This window comes from Bubalus bubalis, chromosome 18, assembly GCF_019923935.1.
Source record: "Bubalus bubalis isolate 160015118507 breed Murrah chromosome 18, NDDB_SH_1, whole genome shotgun sequence".
In the NCBI taxonomy this organism is placed as follows: Eukaryota; Metazoa; Chordata; class Mammalia; order Artiodactyla; family Bovidae; genus Bubalus; species Bubalus bubalis.
In genome coordinates, this window is record NC_059174.1 from 9,216,495 (window position 1) to 9,236,922 (window position 20,428).

Consider the following 20,428-nt stretch of genomic DNA (forward strand, 5'->3'; position numbering starts at 1 on the left):
AGGAAAGCCAAGGAAAAGGGTAGGACCTCCAGACTGACTCTCTGGTGTCCTTGTTCTTAGTGTGGACAGTTCTGGGGCACGTTCTCCACTGTCTCTCTGAGGGTCCCAGGGGGACTGAGTTATGTGTCCCTTTAATGCATCCTTCATTTGCTTGTCTCCCTGCTCTGCCTCACCTCCGCACTTCCTACTTTTGACTCCTGGCATCACTTTTCAAAAGGTAGACTTTCACCCAAGTCCTTCCTGAGGGTCTGCTCTGGGAGTGCCCCAAAGACAGAGATTGAGTGGCCCTGTGAAGGTTTGTGATAATGGAACGACCAAGGTTTACCACCTGAGATCGCCCTCTTTGCATTAAAGTTACATTTCATCGGAAGTGCTTGAGCTGGGCCTTTCCTTCCCAGCCAATTTCACCTGTCTCAGCCTTGGGGTGGATGGCAACATTCTTGAGATAGAATGGCCCAGGCAGAGTTCGGTATGCAAACTCTGGATGCAAAGAGAACCAGATTGTGGCTTCTGATTACTGCATAAGTTATGTGCCTTGTCATGTGGCTGCATTCTCAGATGACCTTTGATGTTCTCTGCTGGGGGGTTTCGGCACTATATCTGTAGAATTATAACAGGAGTCCCTGCAAGGAAATGCTATATATGGGATTTCCTGAGTTTTCCGGTAGAGACTATCGATCTTGATCGGGAAGGCTTCCTCTTCTCTGTGATCAGATGTCCCTGCGCTTCTGGCACAGGTTGTAGATTTGTGAATTAGCTCTGCAGATGGAAGGTATTTTTTAGAAGTCAAACCAGCTAGAGCTCTTTGATATTAAACATATTCATAGGCAGAATTGCTGCAAAAATTTTCTCAACACATTTGTGGAACTAGACTGTGCCACTACCTTTAAAGTGGCAGAATCAGCTTTGTGACCAAACCATGAAAGAGAAGGAAAAAATGGTCTAAATGTGTTAAGGAAAGTATGCAAAATGGCTGAAAGCTGATACATGGCAGAGCCAGGACCAAGGTCTGCTGATTCCAGACATCCCGCCTAACGAACAGAAAACTGGAAGGAAAACACGAAAAATGGCTGCGAGGAGACCAAGTGGCCCATATGGGCATCAAATTCAATGTGATGGCATGACCAGGCTTTTTTCCTCTGGCACAAAGGGCTTTTGAGCATCGTTTGATAATGTTCCAAAAAGAAAATAATAGAGCCAAGTTTCCCAAATGTTCCATATAAAAACAGGAAACTACCAAAGCATTTATCCTGTCTTCTAAGTTTTATCTGGATCAGAGCCCACCTCCATGCCTTGCTCGTCTGGAGCTTATTATGGGGGTAGGGATGGTTAGACCTGCAGGTCTCATGTCTCCTTGGCTAGGTGCAGGTCTGTTCCCAGCATTAGAGGAGCCTGCCCTTCCATTTTATAAAATAGTTTTGGAACTTTTTTCCAAAATTTTATTATGGATATATATATATATATATATATTTAAAGCCACTCCAGTACTCTTGCCTGGAAAATCCCATGGGTGGAGGAGCCTGGTAGGCTGCAGTCCATGGGGTCACTAAGAGTTGGACACGACTGAGCGACTTCACTTTCACTTTTCACTTTCATACATTGGAGAAGGAAATGACAACCCACTCCACTGTTGTTGCCTGGAGAATCCCAGGGATGGGGGAGCCTGGTGGGCTGACATCTATGAGGTCGCACAGAGTCGGACACAACTGAAGTGACTTAGCAGCAGCATACATATATATGTAAAGTAACACATATATCAATCCATCCTGTTATATTTTAATCAATCCATCTCATTTTCTTTTCATTTCAAAGTGACAAATATGTAATACACCACCCCCTAAGTACTTCCACAGGCATATTGTTAATTAGAGTTCAACATTTGTTTATGGTTCTTATTTTCCTTTTGAAGTAAATTTCTTATATTATGATACTATGACATCCACAAATTTTATATATAACATTTGCATTCAGATAAATGCAACCCCAACCTCCATCAAGATAGAAACCATCTCCATCACACCAGAAAGTTCCCTCTGGCCCTTCTAGTCACTACCTGCCCCCACCCCACAATATACCCCCTACTCCAGAGGCTACCATTGTGCTGATTTTTCCCATCATAGATTACTTGTGTTGCTCTTAGAATTCAGTGTAAATGAAATCACACAGTATATATGTATTTTTTATGTGACTTCTGTCACTCAGCGAAAGGTTTTAGAGCTTTACCCATGTTGCTGCATATATCCGTAGTCCATTCTTCTTTGTTACTGAGCAGTATTTTGTCACCTAGATTTAGCACATTTTTTTAGTCCACTCTCCTAATTGATGGGTGCCTAGGTTGATTTCAGCTCTTGGCAGCCAAGGATAAACCACCATAAACAATCACTCACATACAAATCAGTATATGGACATATGTTTTCAGTTATCTTGAGTAAATACCTAGGAATAAAATTGTTGTGTCCTTGGGTAGATTCATACTGGGTATTATAAGTAACGGTCAGTCTTTCTCCAAAGTGGTTGTTCCACTCCCCACTATGCATGAGAGTGGCAGTTACTGCACATTTTTACAAGCATTTGGTGTTGCTGATCTTCTTAATCTTAGTTATTTTTGTGCATATGTAGTGGCATCTCATTGCAGATTTATGTTACCCTAACGACGGTACTTGTTGGTCATTCATACATCTTCCTTTGTGAAGTATCTTTTCCCATATTTTGCCCCTTTTTTGCGTTTTTATCATTGGTTTATAGGAGTTCTTTACATACCCTGGGAATCAGTCCCGAGTCAGATATATGTTTTGCAAGTATTTTATCCCAGTCTGTGGATTGACTATTCATTTTTTAATGATGTTTTTCGATGGGCAGAAATTCCTAATGTTAGTCTAATTTTAATGTCTGTCTTTTTGAGTATAGTTTTCTGTGGCTAGTCTAAAAAATCTATTACCTACATCCATAGTAGAGAAGATATTTTTCCCTTTTCTTCCAAAATCTGTACAGCTTTAATTTTTACATTTAGGTTCATGACTCTTTTAGAGTTCATTTTAATGAATAAAACGAGGTCATGTGGGTGGATTTCTGGCTGCTGAGGAGGTTTTTTCTTCATCTTGGGTCATCAGCAGTTTGACTGTGATGGGCCTTCATGTAGTTCTCTTTGTATTTATCCTTCTTTGGATATGAATCTGTAATTTTATTGTATCACCATATCTGAGAAATCTCCAGCCACTATTTCTTCAAACATTTTTGCCTCAGCCTCTGGGACAAAAATTACCCGTTAGACCTTTGGATGTTGTCCCACAGGTCCCTAAAAGGATCTGTCTGTGCTTTTTCTTTCTTGCTATTTTTTTCATGATTGAATAATTGTTATTGATTTGTCTTCAGGTCGACTGACTTTCTTTCATCTTCATTTTGCTGTTAAGACTAACCAGTGAATATTTTACTTTGTTTATTTTTCAGTCCTAGAATTCCCATTTGGTTTATTTTTATTTCTCTACTAACATTTCCTATCATTTCATCATACTTTTTTGGATACATAATCATAATTCCAATAGCTGCTTTCCAACCATTGGCTCCTAATTCCAAAATCTTGGTGGCCCTTGGAGTTGGTCTCCATCGATTGCAGTTTCTTGTGAAAATGGGTAATATTTCTCTGCTGCTTTCTTTTTAGTGCCAATCAAAAACTGGATTGTACACTGAGCATTGTAAAAGATGTTATCTAGAAATTCTGGATTCTGTTCTGTTCCCCACAAGAGCAATTTGTTTGCTTGCTAGTCTGTTCTGTTTTGGTTTTAGCTCAGTTAAATGCAAGCTTGCGTACTCTGTATCTATCTTCCCTACGGAGAGTGGGAGCTCAGATACTTGGTGCCTGGAGACGGCTCACCATGCATGGCTCGGGGGCCACATCAGCAGAGTTTGTGGCAGAGTTCATAAACAGAAGTTGGGGGTCTCTGTCTTCGAGTCTGTCTTCACTGGGTTCTCCCCATTTGCTGTCCGGTGGCCACTATCATCCTGAACCCTCTGTGGTGTCCTGTAGGCCACTGACACCGAGCTGTCCGTGAGACGTTTACCTGTCCACCTGACGTTGAATGGTCCTACCTGCAGACCGAGAGCCATGAAAATGGGAAACTCACCCTGGACCATTGTCTTCTTCCAAGTCTTCATTCTCTTCCAGGTTCTTCCTGCTTTAGTTCACTCTCCAGTCCTTCCAGGTAGTTATACTATATGTGTCAAGAGTTTCTAGCTGTTATCTACACGAGGATTGATCAGAAAAACTGCTCAGCTCCTCCTCAAGTGGCGTTCCCTGTGCTATGGTTTTCAGTGGCTTCAGGGCATCCCATTGTAAAGACACACCACCATTTATTGACCTTATGTTGATGGTTATTTGAATTATTTTCCTTATTTACTATTAGGATAACTTTCCTCTGACAAAAAATCAACCTTGCTCTGACATATACCGGATTTGAAACTGAAGCCAGGGACAATTTCTCTGAGCTAAAGTTGTCCCATCTGTAAAACGGGATGGTAATAATTATACCAACCATAAATGTGCTTTAATGAGGTTGAAATGAGAGTGATATTCTCTGATTATGCAAGTAGTAATGCAAGTAGTAATATAATGGAACAATATATTTAATGGTATATAACAGAACAGTATACTTCAAACACCTAACACAACCCTGGCACATCTCCTCTTTTTGTTGGCCTTGTTGTCTTTATCCTTGTTATTCAACTTTTGCTCTCAGTCATACTTATATAAATGAAAGAGCAGAGAGCTCATCGCATGTAAGCAAATGTGCTTCTTACCTTCTTATAAGTAAAAGTCTCATGAGGCCTTTATTATGTCTGTCAGGTTGCTTTTGAGAATATGATTTTAGAGGCTGCATAATAGTCTATTAAAAATGCCATTCTTTATTTGGATGACCCATAGTTTCTGAAAAAATTCAAAGTTACATATGCATGTTATATAAATTCCCCTAGGTAAAAGTCCTGCAAAACCACCTTATTTCTAATTGTAGCCTAGTATTGACACTTACAGAATAATGTCAATCAGCTAAAGTTAAGTAGCAAATTTCAGAAGCTAGGATGCTTATTTAAAAGTACTTTCATATTTAGACTAATAAAAATGACATATCTGCCTCATCCCTTTTTAAGGAAATTGAAGTGCTTCATCAGCTTTATTTCATTAAGATCCCACAGCAATCCTGTGGCCTGGGTGAAGGTCGAGGAGGCTCTGCCTTTTGCAGATGGAGTGTCAAGTGTCATGATGATAAAGTGCTCTCTCTAGGATCACCCATGGTGGGAAAGAGCCCTTTATCTCATTCCTCAGATTTCTCTACTCTCTGAGCTGGTTTAGGGCAGCCACAGGTCTCAGACTGGAGTGAAAGCCAGCTGTCCCAAGTAACTGAGGCTAGAAATCCAAACCCAGAAAAATGTGAGTGCCTGTGTGTGAAAAGCATGGAGGGAAATTTTGGGCTTCCCAGATGGCGCTAGTGGTAAAGAACCTTCTCCCCATTGCAGGAGACATAAGAGACACAAGTTCAATCCCTGGATGGGGAAGATCCCCTGGAGAAGGAAATTCTTCAGTGTTCTTGCCTGGAGAATCCCATGGACAGAGGAGCCTGGCAAGCTACGGCCCATAGGGTTGCAAAGAGTTAAACACAGGTGAAGTGACTTAGCACACATGTGTGTGAAAAGTGTGGAGGAAAAATTGTGTTGCCACCCTCCCCATGCTCATGTCAGACATTTACTGAATGAGTGAATAAACGGGGAAAGGGATTTCAGCCACATCTCATCCCCCTACATCCAAGTACTCAACTAAACACTTTGCATGCACTATGACTGTCCAATGAAATTGTCATGATAAATCTGTGAGATATATCCTATTATTAGCCCCTTTAAAGACGCAAAAACTAAGATTCAGATGGTAACCAGCCTCAATGTCCTCAGCTAATACATACTTGCAAAGAATCTGGCACTATTAAAATCAAAGAAGTCTGCTGTGTCTAGCACAGTCTTGAGCAGTGAAAAGCCTGTCTCTCAAAATACAGAAGCAGCTTTATTCTGACCCATAAGGAAGATTATCAAGGGAAGCCTGGCAGAAAGTGGGTTGTTTTGCAGTCCCTATTAGTAAAGAAGACTCTCCAAGTCTATAGAGAGTCTTTTAACTTTAAGGAAGTAGATTCAAAACAATCAGATTATTTTAGCTGGTATCTATTGAGCACTTAAAGAAGGTGATGGCACCCCACTCCAGTACTCTTGCCTGGAAAATCCCATGGATGGAGGAGCCTGGTAGGCTGCAGTCCATGGGGTCGCTAAGAGTCGGACACCACTGAGTGACTTCACTTTCATTTTTCACTTTCATGCATTGGAGAAGGAAATGGCAACCCACTCCAGTGTTCTTGCCTGGAGAATCCCAGGGACGGGGGAGCCTGGTGGGCTGCCGTCCATGGGGTCGCACAGAGTCGGACATGACTGAAGCGACTTAGCAGCAGCAGCAGCAGCAGCAGCAGCAGCATTTAGCACTTACTATGTACCAACCACGATGGCAGACCCAGTATCTGTTTCATAATGAAACAGATGCATGAGCCTAATAGTAGCCCATCAGGCTTCTCTGTCCCTGGGATTCTTTAGGCAAGAATACTGCAGTGGGTTGCCATTCACTACTCCAGGGGATCTTCGCAACCCAGGGATCGAACCCAGGTATCCTTCACTGTAGGCAGATTCTTTGCTGTCTGAGCCACCAGGGAAGCCCCTTAATCGTACAAGAGTGAAGACAGGCACTGAAGAGGGGATTACAGCTGTGCTAACGGGAGTTACAGGGTGCTTGGGATACATATCAGAGACCCCCACCTAGACCAAGGATCCTGATTCTAGAGGTTAAAGACAAGGGCATGAATAAGCTTTTAAAGACAGAGAGTACTATCTAATCCTGGAGATGAAATTTTTCCAAATACAGAAAGATCTTACTAAGCTGGAGTGACGGACTGAAGCCATGAAAATGAAGCTTCAGTTCTAGAATTATGTTATACAAGCAAGAATAGGGAGATCTGGCACAAGAACAGCTTACATAGGAAAGACCAGAAAATGTTCCTCCACTATAGGGTCAATATTAATTAGTAAACATTTGCTGCTGCTGTTTTAACTGCAATAATGAATTCACACATTCATTTTACAAGACATGCAAAGGGAAAAAAATATGTTTTATATCTATTCCCAGATGGTATGTTTTGAATGGCGTCTTCTTTTTCCTCAGACTTTTTTTTGGTAACATGGTTTATTTTTTTGTGGGAAAATAAGTAATAAGTTTGGGAGCAATTAACTTGATCCTTAATAAGAATGATTCAAAACCACAATAGAAGCTGATATGCTTTCATGCTCTGTAAATCTCTTCACTAAATATATAGTAATTGGATATTTATAAGAGCTCATACTCTCCCATAACTATAAAGGGGAAGTGATAATGGATTGGTGTGGATACAGAGTTTTAAATACAGTATCTTACTTGATTCTCAAAATACCCTTGAGGGGAACTCCCGACGGGTGTGTGTATTCACTGTATGTCCTGCCTGTGTGAATAAAGCATTAGGATAATTTACATAACTTCACACTGAGCAGGATAAACAAGGCTGTGATGAAGTTAGTCAGGATACTAAGGATAGGAAAGCTAGAAGGAAGGCGTGTGCACTCAGTGTTCACCTGTGTGGTCCTGCACACCCTCCGGAGGAGGGAAACGGTCACTGTCTCCAGACTGAGGATGTGAAAATTGATATTTGGAAAAGTTCCTGACACGCCCAGAGTCGTAGAACCTCTGAGCAACAGATCCCCAAACACATCAGCTCCACTGAAATTCTGTCTCTCTCTCTCCTATTCTATTCCAACTTCCAATAATATGAAAAATGAAATTGGTATTGGAAAAGATGTCAAGTCAAAGAGAAACTCAATTAGAGCTATGGTTGGAAACTTCTTTTTCACATGCACCTCCAGCTCTGAACTGAGGAGACTTCCAATCTCTCAGTGCTTAGAACTTTTTAAATCTTAGCAGCTCAGTGGTTGTTTAATATGCCTTATATTAATCATCTGATCAGAAGCTAAATATAACAAAGGCCATCAGACTATTATAACACCCTTCTGCCTATCTCAAGTTATGTTTTATTAAGTTGAGTTGTCAATTTTAAATCAAGAAAGATGGCTCCAGGTAAGTCTCACCATCTCATCAATAATACTTTACCAACTGTGGCTCTTTGGAGACCTGAAATTTACAGTGAGTTCAGCACGCTGCTGCAGACCTGTCATAATTTTCTTTTTCATGCTTTGTTGCTGCACTGACTTCTAGAAAAGGCTGTCCTAAAAGCCGAATGTGACCCAAATCAGTTTTCAAATGTAAATTCAGGTGCCAGAGGTAGCATTTTTCACACCCAACAAATTGTCTCTGATTTTGAACTAATGATCACATAAACAAAAGATTGGAGCCAATTGATTGTATTATCAGCTGGTGGCAATTTATGTGACTGGGGCAGATTTAGCAAGGGCTAGCCAGGGAGAGGGGCTTCCCTGATGGCTCGGCAGTAAAGAATCCACCTGCCAATGCAGGAGATGTGGGTTCCCTGGGTCGGGAAGATCCCCTGGAGAAGGAAATAGCAACCCACTCCAGGATTCTTGCCTAGGAAGTCCTATGGACAGAGAAGCCTGGCAGCCTACAGTCCATGCAGTTGAATACAACTCAGCAACAAAACAGCAACAACAAGCCAGAGAGAGAATTCGTGCCTTTCAAAGTTTTGTTTTGATGTGGACTGTCAGGAGTTTTTGTTTGTTTCTCCCTGCACTTTTTGCTTTCATGTTTACTCGGATTCCCTTTGGAGTTGAGGTGCTCTGTGTAGGAATGACCATGCACACCCTATTTTTAGAGCATATTTGTCGAGGAGAAGTCATGACTCACCTTCAGAAAACATTGTGCTTTCAGCCTCCAAGCTGGTGGGAAAACGTATTCATTCGGTCCATAAATGTTGAACAGGTATCACTTAGGGATGCATTCGGCTGCAGGAGCTCAAGCTCTTCCATAACTACAGTGGAAATGACAATGGGTTGGCTTGATTCTCCAAATACCCACCAACAAGCCTGATTAAGAATCGCTTATATTAAGTAGGGGTTATATTTCTTGTTTAACATGAAGTCCCAGGATAGATGATTGCTGGGGCTGATTCAGCTGCTCAACAATGCCATGAGAAAATCAGTTTATTCCTCTGGTTTATCCCACCATCCTTAATTTGCTGATTTTAACCCTCATACTTGTTCCCACATGGTTGCATGATGACTGATGCATTATTCACCCATCCTGAGAAGGGTGAGCCAGCCATATTTGGGGCAACTTGGATTTATTTTCTTACTTGCAGGACTTCTCTCAGAGCCTCCATACACACTGAGGCCCTTGATGTGGGATAGTTACTATATTCAGCATTTTGACAGAGTACCTACAGAACTTTTATTTTTTTCATTGGAATACCTATTAATTCAGAAATATTCTGAGTGTCACTGTGAATGCTGCATTGTTCCCAGCTCATACCCTTTATTGGGAGAATTAAACACATTTGTCTGAAATCAGCACAGGTTCCTACACCTAAGGCAGGTGTCCAACTTCTCTGAGTGAGTGAAAGTCACTCAGCTTTATCTGACTCTTTGCGACACCATGGATTGTAGCCCACCAGGCTCCTCTATCCATGGAATTTTCCAGGCAAGAATACTGGAGTGCTTTGCCATTCCCTTCTCCAGGGGATCTTCCCAACCCAAGGGTTGAACCCAGGTCTCCTGCATTGCAGGCAGATTCTTTACCAACTGAGCCACAGGGAAGCCCAAGAAAGGTGTCCAATTGTTCTAATTGAGAACAAACCAAGGCACCAGGGCCTCTGACCCATGATGGATGGATGGTGGCCCAAGACCAAATGATGAATAAAATATCAAACTCAGATGGCAAGGCACTGATCTCTTTAAAGTTACATCAGGTTCAAGGTAAAAGTAAGAGAGGTTTTCTTAGAGGTAGCCTTGAGATTGCAAGACAGTCGGCTGCTGCTGCTAAGTCGCTTCAATCGTGTCTGACTCTGTGCAACCCCATAGACGGCAGCCCACCATGTTCCTCCGTCCCTGGGATTCTCCAGGCAAGAGCACTGGAGTGGGGTGCCATTGCCTTCTCCCACAAGACAGTCTAGTTTCCCTTAAAAAACTCAGTAATTCCTTGAGCCTAGACGATACAGAGCGTTAGTGACTGAGAGCCACAGAGTTCAAATTCCAGCTCTGACTTTTATAAAGTATACGATCCTGGGCCACATACTCTGAGCCTTGGCTTCCCAGTCTGTAAAATGGGGATCGTTCCTGCCTGCTGGAGGTGTAGTGAAGACCCCAGGAGATAATGATTATAAAGAGCCATTTGCAGCCTAGATCTGATCTGAGCTGAATCTCTATCTTTTAAAGTCTAAAATTAGATTTTCCATTCCTATATTTTATATAACTTTAACTTCTGATTTTCAAACCAGGACATTTTGACACTGCTGTTTTGCTTTGGCATTTGGACCTTGCTTTAAACTCAGGTGTATGTCTTTGCTTTACTTGTGTTCTTTATTCCAAGAAATAGATACAGACCACCAGTCTTGAATGCAATTAATATATTGCGGCTAGAGATGATACACACAAAATAAAACAAGCAGTGGCTAAAACTGCAAACAGTAAAATTTTTTGTGGAAGAAAAATTGGCTGAAGGATCAAATATTGCTAGGATCATGGAAAACCACAAAAAAATGTCCTGTGAAAAATTAGACTTGGTCAAAGAATGAGAACAAAATTAAGTGACAGTGGCCAGAACTGCACAGAGGAAATTTTATTATTTACTAGAAATCAATGTAAGAATCAAAACTCCTTATCAGAAATATAGAACTGCAAAATTGGGTGTGTTAGAATAAAGCCACAAAACAGAACTCACAAACCAAAAGTTGCTGTTTGAAAATTTTATTTTGGCAAAAAGCAGTCAATGAATCAAATGTTTGGCATAAAATTTATACCCAGCATAATTAATCCTGATGAAAATAATTTTATCAATAAAATTGAATTATTTTAGAATTTTAAATTGCTTGACTACGCTGTGTAGAAAACTGAACAGTGACTTAATTTGGCTTAATAGAGTTTTCTTGAGAAATGTTACTGGATAAAAATTGTTAATTCAATTCTGATTCATTTTATCTGCTTTGAAATATATATTAAAAACTAGCAAGGTCAACATAATGAGATTAAAACACTCTACACTCATTATAACTGTAAAGCTTAACATGACACCCACAGTGTAACAAATCCCTATTATTATTTATTAATGTTCTTGCTAATTTATGGAACTTTTAAATCTAAGAACATTTTTTTTAAACACTCAAGTGCACTTACTGTTGAATACAAAATAGGTCCTAATTTAAAATGGCCGTACACAGAGGGATGCTTAGCAGGATGGTTCCATGGTGTTAGTAACGAGAAGCCGGGGAAGAAGAGCTGTGGCTATCACCTTTACTCAGCACTCGCTACGGAATGGGTGCCAGGCTTGGGCAGGACTTCCCTAGGGATGGCTCCCAGCTCATGCACACACTTGGTATCATAGGAGTATTTAGGAAGAGTCTGCTCTTCTGACTTCGCCTTAATTCAAATGCGCGCTCCCCTTTTGGCTCACGACAGCAAGACTTCAAAATTCCTACGTCTTTAGCATGTGTTGACATGTGGTGGGTTTGATTCTGACTTGTTATTTTTCTTGTGCTGAAGGTACCTTGCCGAGTTTCATGATTTTTGTTTCCCTGCTGCCTGTTAGGCGTATAACTCAGAGCTATGACTTTAAATGTCAGGACTCTCACTGTAACAAGAGAGCAAAAAGCAGCCTGTTGACTTGCTTTGGGCATAATTTGCAATGCTTTTTTTTTTTTAACATTTTCATGTTTCCAGATGACACTCGCCCAAAGAACCACATGATAATCCCAGAGTCTTAGTGAGATATGTCTGACCTAGAACCAATAACCTGCAGTTCTGAAAGCCATTATTGACACAGTCTTGTATAAACTGATTTCCCTTTCTGAGTCTGGGCCTCTGTCTTGTTTTTTTTTTAATTAAAGTTTATCTGATTTACAAGATTGTGTTAATTTCTGCTGTACAGCAGAGTGACTCAGTTATACACATATGTGTATTCTTTTTCATATTCTTTTCATTATGCTTTATCACAAGATATTGAAAGTGGTTCTGTGGGCTGTACAGTAAGACCTTTTTGCATATTCACCCTATATATAATACTTTGCATCTGCTAATCTCAAACTCCCAATCCTTCTCTCCCCCACCCCCTTGGCAATCACAGGTCTGTTCTGTATATTTGTGAGTCTGTTCCTGTTTCATAGATATGTTGATTTGTGTTGTAGTTTAGATTCCACATATAAGTAATATCATATGGTATCTGTCTTTTGCTTTCTGACTTCCTTCACTGAGTATGATAATCTCTAAGTCCATCCATGTTGCTGCAAATGGTATTATTTCATTATTTTAATGACTAAGTAATAGTCCACTGTATAAACGTACCACATCTTCTTTATCCATTCATCTATTGATGGACATTTAGATTTTTCCATGTCTTGGCTGTTGTAAATAATGCTGCTATGACCATGTGGGTGTGTGTATCTTTTCTTTTTTTTTTTATTTTATTTTATTTTTAAACTTTACAAAATTGTATTAGTTTTGCCAAATATCTAGATGAATCTGCCACAGGTATACATGTGTTCCCCATCCTGGGTGTATGCCCAAGAGTGGGATTGCTGGATCATATGGCAACTCTTTTTATTTTTCAGGGTATCTCCCATGTTGTTTTCCTTGGTGGCTATCCCAATTTACATTTCCACTAATGGTAAGAGAGGGCTTCCTTTTCTCCATGGCCTCTCCAGCGTTTTTTAACCATGGCCCTTCTGACTAGTGTGAGGTAGTACTCCGTTGTTGTTTTGATTTGCATTTCTCTAATAACTAGAAATGATGAGCCTCTTTTCATGTGCCTGCTCTGAGTTTCTGTCTGATAAAATAAAGAGGTATTATGGTGAGAGTAAAGTTTTAAATGCCCTATGTAACAAAGCTTCTCTAAAGAAGTTTGGTCTTTTACGTGGTTCAACATGTTTAAAACTCTCTATATATTCCCATCTGGTATCTTAAGTTTTAATGATTAGAAAATACTTCAAGCAAATAAGTAAGCTCTATGCCAAGTTTCTTGCTAGCATTTAAAAGCTGGTGAGTAATGATTACTAACATACACAGAAGTTTAGGACACAGGTTAACCAACTTACAGCCCACATGCTGAATGTGACTCACTACCTGATTTTATCAATAAATAAAATTCAAAGTTTCATTACAATGCAGTCACGCCCATCCTTCGATTTATTGCCTATGACTGCTTGGTGCCAGGGCAGAGTTGAGTAGTTGTAGCAGAAACATTATGGCCTGGAGGAAGTCCCCGGCAGTCCAGTGGTTAGGACTCTGACTCTGCACTCCCACTGCCAAGGGCCTGAGCTCAGTCTCTGGTTGGAGGACAAAGATACCACAAGTCATGTGGCATGGCCAAAAATAAACAAGTACTAAAAAATAAAAATTAAATAATAGAAACAGTACGGCCCACAAAGCCTGAAATAATAACTGTCTGGTTGCTTACAAAATTTTCTGACCCTTGGGTTAGAGTTTTACAAATAACTTTCCATCTCTATAGATTTAAGTCTAAATACACATTTGGTTACACACCCCAGCAGTGTGTGAGGTGGGCATCACCCCCATGGTATAGTCATGTGAACCGAGACACATAGCCTGTAAATGGCAAAGCCCACTCTCACCACATCCTGTATCATCTGGTCATGAGCTCACAGCTTTTCAGTCCTTCATCAATTGTAGTTTATAAAAATGTTTTCCATTGTATAATTAATACCATTGACTATGCTGTTTAATCATCACTCAAGTGTCTCCTGTGTGGCAGGCACTGTTCTACCCACTAGGCATGCAGTGGATACTTTCTGCCACCATACAGCTTATGTTCTAGGCTATTGTGCATATATATACCTCATGGGTTCCCTGGGGTCCTAATCACACTCACCTAATCCATGACCTCAGCTCCCCAAGTGTGACCATTTCCGGTGACACTCCATGACCTTGGATCCCCAAGTGTAACCACATCTGGCTGCTACTATAGTGAACCACATGGATTGATTCCCTACCCCCTATCCCTGCAAGTAGGAGAAGAAATTTATATTCCAGTGGGAAATTGCCTTGAGGGCATATTCTTGATTTCTAGGATGTGATACAGACTGACGATATCATGAAATGCAGGATCATGTCTTCTTTGCACATATTTCTATCTCACATGATTTTGCTCTAAGGGCTACAAATAGGAGGTGAGATCTGTGTAAACAGACAAGAGCCAAAAGTCTGCAGGAATTGTGTAGATAAGTATATCTCAGACTTTGATGTGCATACAGATTTTGATGGGCGGAGGGGTCCTGTGAAAATTGAGGTTCTGATTCCATGTCTCTGGGGTGGGGCATTGGGTTCTGACAAGCTTCTAGGCAATGCTCTGAGGTCTGTGCTTTGAGTAGCAAAATACCAGTGAGCAGTCCAGTTTCCTCCAAAGTCTCTCAAATTTGATGCTAGAAGTATGAAAGGGAAGGGGCTGGGTTATCGAATTTAAAGACCAGCATTTGAGCAGGCAAGCCCCAGCATGAATGAAAACCAAGATCATGGGAGCTAGACCCTCTGGTGGAAATGCTGAGACTTTCTATTTTCTCTGCTCAAGTTCAAGTGAGGAAAAAAAGCAGCATTTTCAGTGCAGTCTCTTCACTCTCAATAATTCCGTCAGACTGACTCGCAAGTCTTCCCAGCCTGTCTGCTCAGACTGCACAAGCTGGTGATTAAAACTTAGAACAATAATTAGACCCTTTATTTTCAAAGCAGATTTGGTTTCCAGACCAGACTTCAACATTCATTACAATACAGACTAATAAAAACAAATCTGGGACCATATGGGTTTTTTTTTTTTTTAAGTTTGTGTGCTATGAAATCTATAACAGCATTAAAACCATTTTGGAAAAAAAAAAAATTCATGATCCCCTAGAAAAAAATTCGGTGAACATTCCCTTCTGTTTCTCATCCAAATATATTGCACATATATGCATATAGTGTAGACACAAGTTTGTGCTGTAATTTTTCCACTTATTTTATGATGAACATTTTCTATATTGCTCCATGATCTCCTTATTTTTAAAGGCAGCACAGTATTTCTTCAAGTTGACAAACCAATATGTTTGTAAACATTGAACTGTTCTCCTCTGTGAAATATTTCAGTGGTCTCCTCCCTTCTTCCTGCCCTTCCTTCCTCTCCTTTCTCTGTCTTCCATCTTTGCCTCTTCCTCTCTCCCTACTCCCTCCTTCACCATCTTCTACTATCAGAAAAACAATGTTCTGTGAACATTTGATAACTCTTTACCTTAAGTTGAATTGTTTCTTCACAGCACATTCTCAACCAGCAGTTGGAAGGATCATTGCTTCCCCTTCAGTATAGTCTGAGAAGCCCAGTGTCCAAATCAACATGGTGTTGCCATTCTCTATGAAAATCTCAAAGGGTGAACACCCTAAACACATCTCACATCCGCCAGGCAAAATGGGCAGGTCTGACCTGAATTCCAGTCCCTTATACCTGCATTCATTCCTGGGCTATTGGAATGAGTCTCCACTGGAAATTTAGTCAGCTCAAACCAGATCACCATGCTTATTGCATAAGTAATGTCTATTCCCACCTCTCTCTAAAGGTGCAATTTAGATATGAATGCCTAGATACATGAGGTTATCCTGAAGAACAAATCTGTAAGACTATTTGCTTATTGAGGGACATAGTTTTTTTCTCTTTGGTTCACTACTGTACCCCCACCACCTAGAACAGTACATGGAATGTGGTAGGTGCTGAATAGATGTTTGTTTTATGAATCATTAAAAAATAAGATCATAAACAATGTAGAAAAGTGAAAGATACCTTCAGTCCAAAGAGTTCTTAAACTTTTGGACAATAAAAGCATCCCTCACATCTGTAGGGTAACAAATAGAATTTTACAAATAATTCTGATAGGTCCAAAGAATCTGGAAGTCTTCCCATGGGTCTCAGGCAATGTTGGCATTAAGAATGCTTAGTCTAAAAGAACCTCTAAGTTCTAATTCTTTTGACATTATCCTACAAAGTAGAACTTTGAAATAGTAGTAATCCATACCTGATGGCTCATTCAGTCTTCATTATAGTCTGTCAAGATAGGTATTGGTATTCCCATTTAACAGAAGAAAATGCTGGATTCAGAAAGATTCGGAAGACTTACTCAAAGTCACACAGTGAATGCAGATCACTGTCTGAGACCCCAGGGAAGCGGGGACTAGAACTGGGGTCCTCAAGTTCAAGGCCAGCCTAGTTTCAGTTAAGTGCCTCCATTGCCCCTGCATTGATCTGCACAACCTTTGTCTTCTTAGCATTTGATTGATGGTTATCGTCAGTGCAGATAATTTGGGCTCCTTTGTAATGATCAAGACGTTTATGCAAGGGAGTCTCAGATGATTAGCACAAGGCAGGTGCTATTGCCATTCTCAGCTTCATCTGGAAATTTCTAACTAGAGTTCATTAACTTGTCAGCCCTAGTTCCTTTTTAGCCCCATACTGATATAATAAAATAGTGCTGATCGATAGAAACCTTAAACAGGCTTCATCTGTCTTCTTTTGTTACTATTTTTTCTCTTTCTTCATCTTTTATTACAACTTTTTTTCTCCTGCCACTTTAACACTGTTGTGATTCTCATTAGCTGTCTCTTCTGTTTTATTGGAAATCCAGGTCCATCTAGCTTCTCTCAGACACACCTAGTATCGCCCTGAAGAGGGGGAAGCGAACCTTATGTAGGCTTGCTGAACAGATCTGGACTCTGCTGTGAGATTGTTAATCCAGCAAATTAATTTTTCTTAAGTATAACATGGCTTAATATTTTTGTGGAGGAAGATCTGAATATTTTGCAGGCCTGCTTCAACTTATGAAATAAATGGTTATAGTGTTTTTGCCCAAGCTTTGTACAGAAGCCAAACAATTCTCTGAGTTGATAGGGGAAAACTTTGTGGTTACCATCTGCTGATGGAATGTGAGAGTGAGAATTGTTATAAAAGTTCCTTGTTTTTCTCTTCGTCCTTAATATTGCTCACTTAGTTATATTAGGAATTTGGGGGCTCATTCAACCTCTATCTACAAAAGAAACACTCACACCTTGCCTCCTTCAGGTGAGGTGAACTCCATGTTCTGTTTCCCCATCATTCCCTACTCAGCTTCTGTCTCCTCCAGCACTTATTACATCATAGGAGTAATTGACTCTTTGACACGACTTTCTCCAATTGGGCACATTTGGATTTGTTCTGAGGAAACGCTATGGTTACTTTCATATACTGATTTTACTAACAATATGGGGATAAGTTCAACTAACATGAATTATCACAGGAGCCCACAGCTCTCTCTGAGAACAACCCAGAGACCAAACAGGAAACTAAATGTCATCCCAGAGAGAAGGCTCACTCAGGGAACTGCAGACTTCAACAGTGTCCCTGTTCTTGGAGAAGCTCTCCAACAGCTCCGGTAACACAAGCCTCCTCTCTGTACCATAGCTAAAGGACTGACCACAGAAATGAAAGTGCAATTACAGAAAAATTATCCCTGGGCCATGACCACATTTCATGATCACTTTATTGCCATCACGACTCATGATTTCAATTTTCAGGACTGAGAATCTCTGCTGAAGCCCAATTTAAATCCATAATATGCGAGTCTGTGCTTTACTGTCATGTGTCAGCGCGGAGTCAGTCAATTTGGGTTTAATTCCCTTGGACTGACCACAGTTATGTGCTGGGAGGGAACCAACAAGGTCGCATATGTAAACGATATTGTGCTAATCAAGTGTGATATTTTCTCTTTAACTTCTCATCAGCCACAAGACTAGATTCAAGACTACTGTCAGTTTGAACTTGAAAGTGATGATTTTTACACGAGAGTTCTTAATATCTAAGTTTTAGTTTAAAGGAACAAGTGCCAATGCCTTTGAAAGTCAGAGCCATGCTGAAGTGTTTTCCAATTCTCATAAAACAAAATCCTCTAAGCACCTTTGTAAATTAAAAAAAAAATGTAATTTTCTCCTTGAATAATATCAAGATTGAGTGTACTTCTGGAGAAATATTGATATAAATTCAAATCAGTACATCCCCACTTGTCACCAATTCTCTGTGTGCTTTGGACTAGTTGCTTAAGTTTTCTGAGCCTTCCTGACCCATGGATTGAACCTGGGTCTCCTGCATTGCAGGTGGATTCTTTACCATCTGAGTCACCAGAGAAGCCCTTTCTGAGACTCAGTTTTGCTCGATGAAAGCTTATAGTGCCATATAGATGGGAGATTCAGTTGCCTTTGTTTTTACCTTTAAAAAGAAGCATTTAGTCTAACAGATATGAAACATTCCCGCACATATGTACACACAGCCCAACAGCCATTGTTGTTGTTTAGTCGCTCAGTCGTGTCCGACTATTTGTGACCCAAGGACTGTAGCCCACCAGACTCCTCTGTCCAAGGGATTTCCCAGGCAAGAACACTGGAGTGGGTTGCCATTTCCTTCTCCAGGGGATCTTCCTGACTCAGGAATCAAACCCACATCTCCGTTATAGTTCATGTAATAAGAAGGTACGAATCTTGGCAATCCAATAATCTGAAATTTCTTTTAAGATATTACAACATTAGTCTTTTTTTCCAAATTTGGCCCTTTTTATACCTCAAGAAGACTGAATAGAGTCCAACATTATGGCATTACTGCGATTGCTCATCTTTTAAAAAAAAAGTGAACTAGACTTTGTAAGATGAAAAGTCTAAGAATTAATATAGACATGCATGATCAAAGCCTGTAAAATAATTAAAGCCATGTCACTGTTGCCTCAGAGGTACTGTAGCAGGGTTCTAGGAGTCATCTTACCGGTACAGCCAAAACCCTGCAAATTACTAGGGGCAATCTGACTGCCTGGGTGACAACTTCTCCCTCCCTTTCTTCCTCAATTCACTCGATGGAATGATCAAGGAAGGCTTTTGGGAGGAGGTAGCATCCTTGGAATTTAAGTAGGAAGGACATTTCAGGAAAGATGGATGCTGTGGGGTAATATACAAAAGCAGGAAGGCATTATACCTGCTAGGTGAACACGATGCAATAGCATTTGATCTAAAGTTGGTGATTTCATTAGAGAAAGAAAATTAGAAAAGTTGTCTGAGCTCTAATTTTAGAGGGCCTTGAATGTCAGGCTTAGAGAGTAGCCTGTAACCACGCTGTAACCAAAGAAGAATCTTGACTTCATCCATTCATTTCTTCTTATGGCACATATCCACTTAGAGGTTTTTGGAATTGTCCAGATGAGAAATGTCACCAGTCCCAAGGATCTAGCACATATAGGAGAAAGCATTGACTCGACCAAAAATTTCATGCAGGTTTTTCTGTAAGATGTTGTCGGGGCACAGGTTTGATCCCTGGTGGAGGAACTAAGATCTTGCATGCCATGCAGCACAGCAAAGGAAAAAAAAAAGTAATACTGGGGACCAAACTGAAGAGCACTGGCCTCAAGCAACATTCTTTCTTTGGTTATTTCAGTGATTGCATTGGGACCTAGAGTATATATCTTCAACTTACCACAGTTTACCTTCAAATGATGCTGTGGTACTTCACACAGTCCATAACAACTTTGCAAACAATGTATTGATACTTCCACACCCATTTTTCTTTATCATGTGTTGTAAATTAGCCCTACAATACATGGTTATTTTTGCTTTAACCAAAATAAAGTTTAGTTTCCTTTTCAAGACCTTTTTCAATTACTTCTTCATTACCTTATATAAAAAATAGAGTAAAAGATGGATACTATTATAATATTGATCTCTTGTGCTTTTTGTTTGTTTGTATCGATCTTTTTCCTTCCACCTGAAAGACTGTTTCACTTTTTTTAATGGCATTCTTCTGTTGGTGTTGAATTCTTTCACCTTTTCTCTATAAAAAGACGTCTTTATTTCACTTTTAATTTTGAGAGATATTTCCACCAGGTTTGGAATTCCAGGTTGATATTTTTTCTTTGAGTACTTGAAAGATTTGCTTCGTGGTCTTCTTAGTGTTGGTTCTGACAAGACATGCCCTGCCATCTTATCTTTCTCCTCTCTCTGTGTGATATGTCCTTCCCCCACACCCCATGCACAGCTCCTCTTAAGATTTTATTTTTGTTACTACTTTGAAGCATTTTGATTATGATAAAAATTCTGAGGCGTGAATCATGAGAGCTCTGAAACAGATAAGATGTGAGCACTGGGAAAAGAGGTAAAAATA

The 20,428-nt window shown here is 40.2% G+C and overlaps 1 protein-coding gene and 1 long non-coding RNA gene across 5 annotated transcripts in view; one reads left to right on the plus strand and one right to left on the minus strand.

The window, feature by feature from the left end:
- LOC123330251 overlaps positions 1-15,628 on the minus strand; it is a 42,695-nt gene extending 27,067 nt beyond the window's left edge. Inside the window, exons 1-2 of the long non-coding RNA XR_006546010.2 lie at positions 15,503-15,628; positions 8,927-9,050 (exon numbers count right to left, since the gene is read on the minus strand). This is a non-coding gene — a long non-coding RNA (uncharacterized LOC123330251). The remainder of the gene's footprint in view (positions 1-8,926; positions 9,051-15,502) is intronic.
- The window catches only part of CDH13 (cadherin 13), a 1,055,068-nt gene that overhangs the window by 452,459 nt on the left and 582,181 nt on the right, over positions 1-20,428 (plus strand). The window lies entirely within an intron of this gene.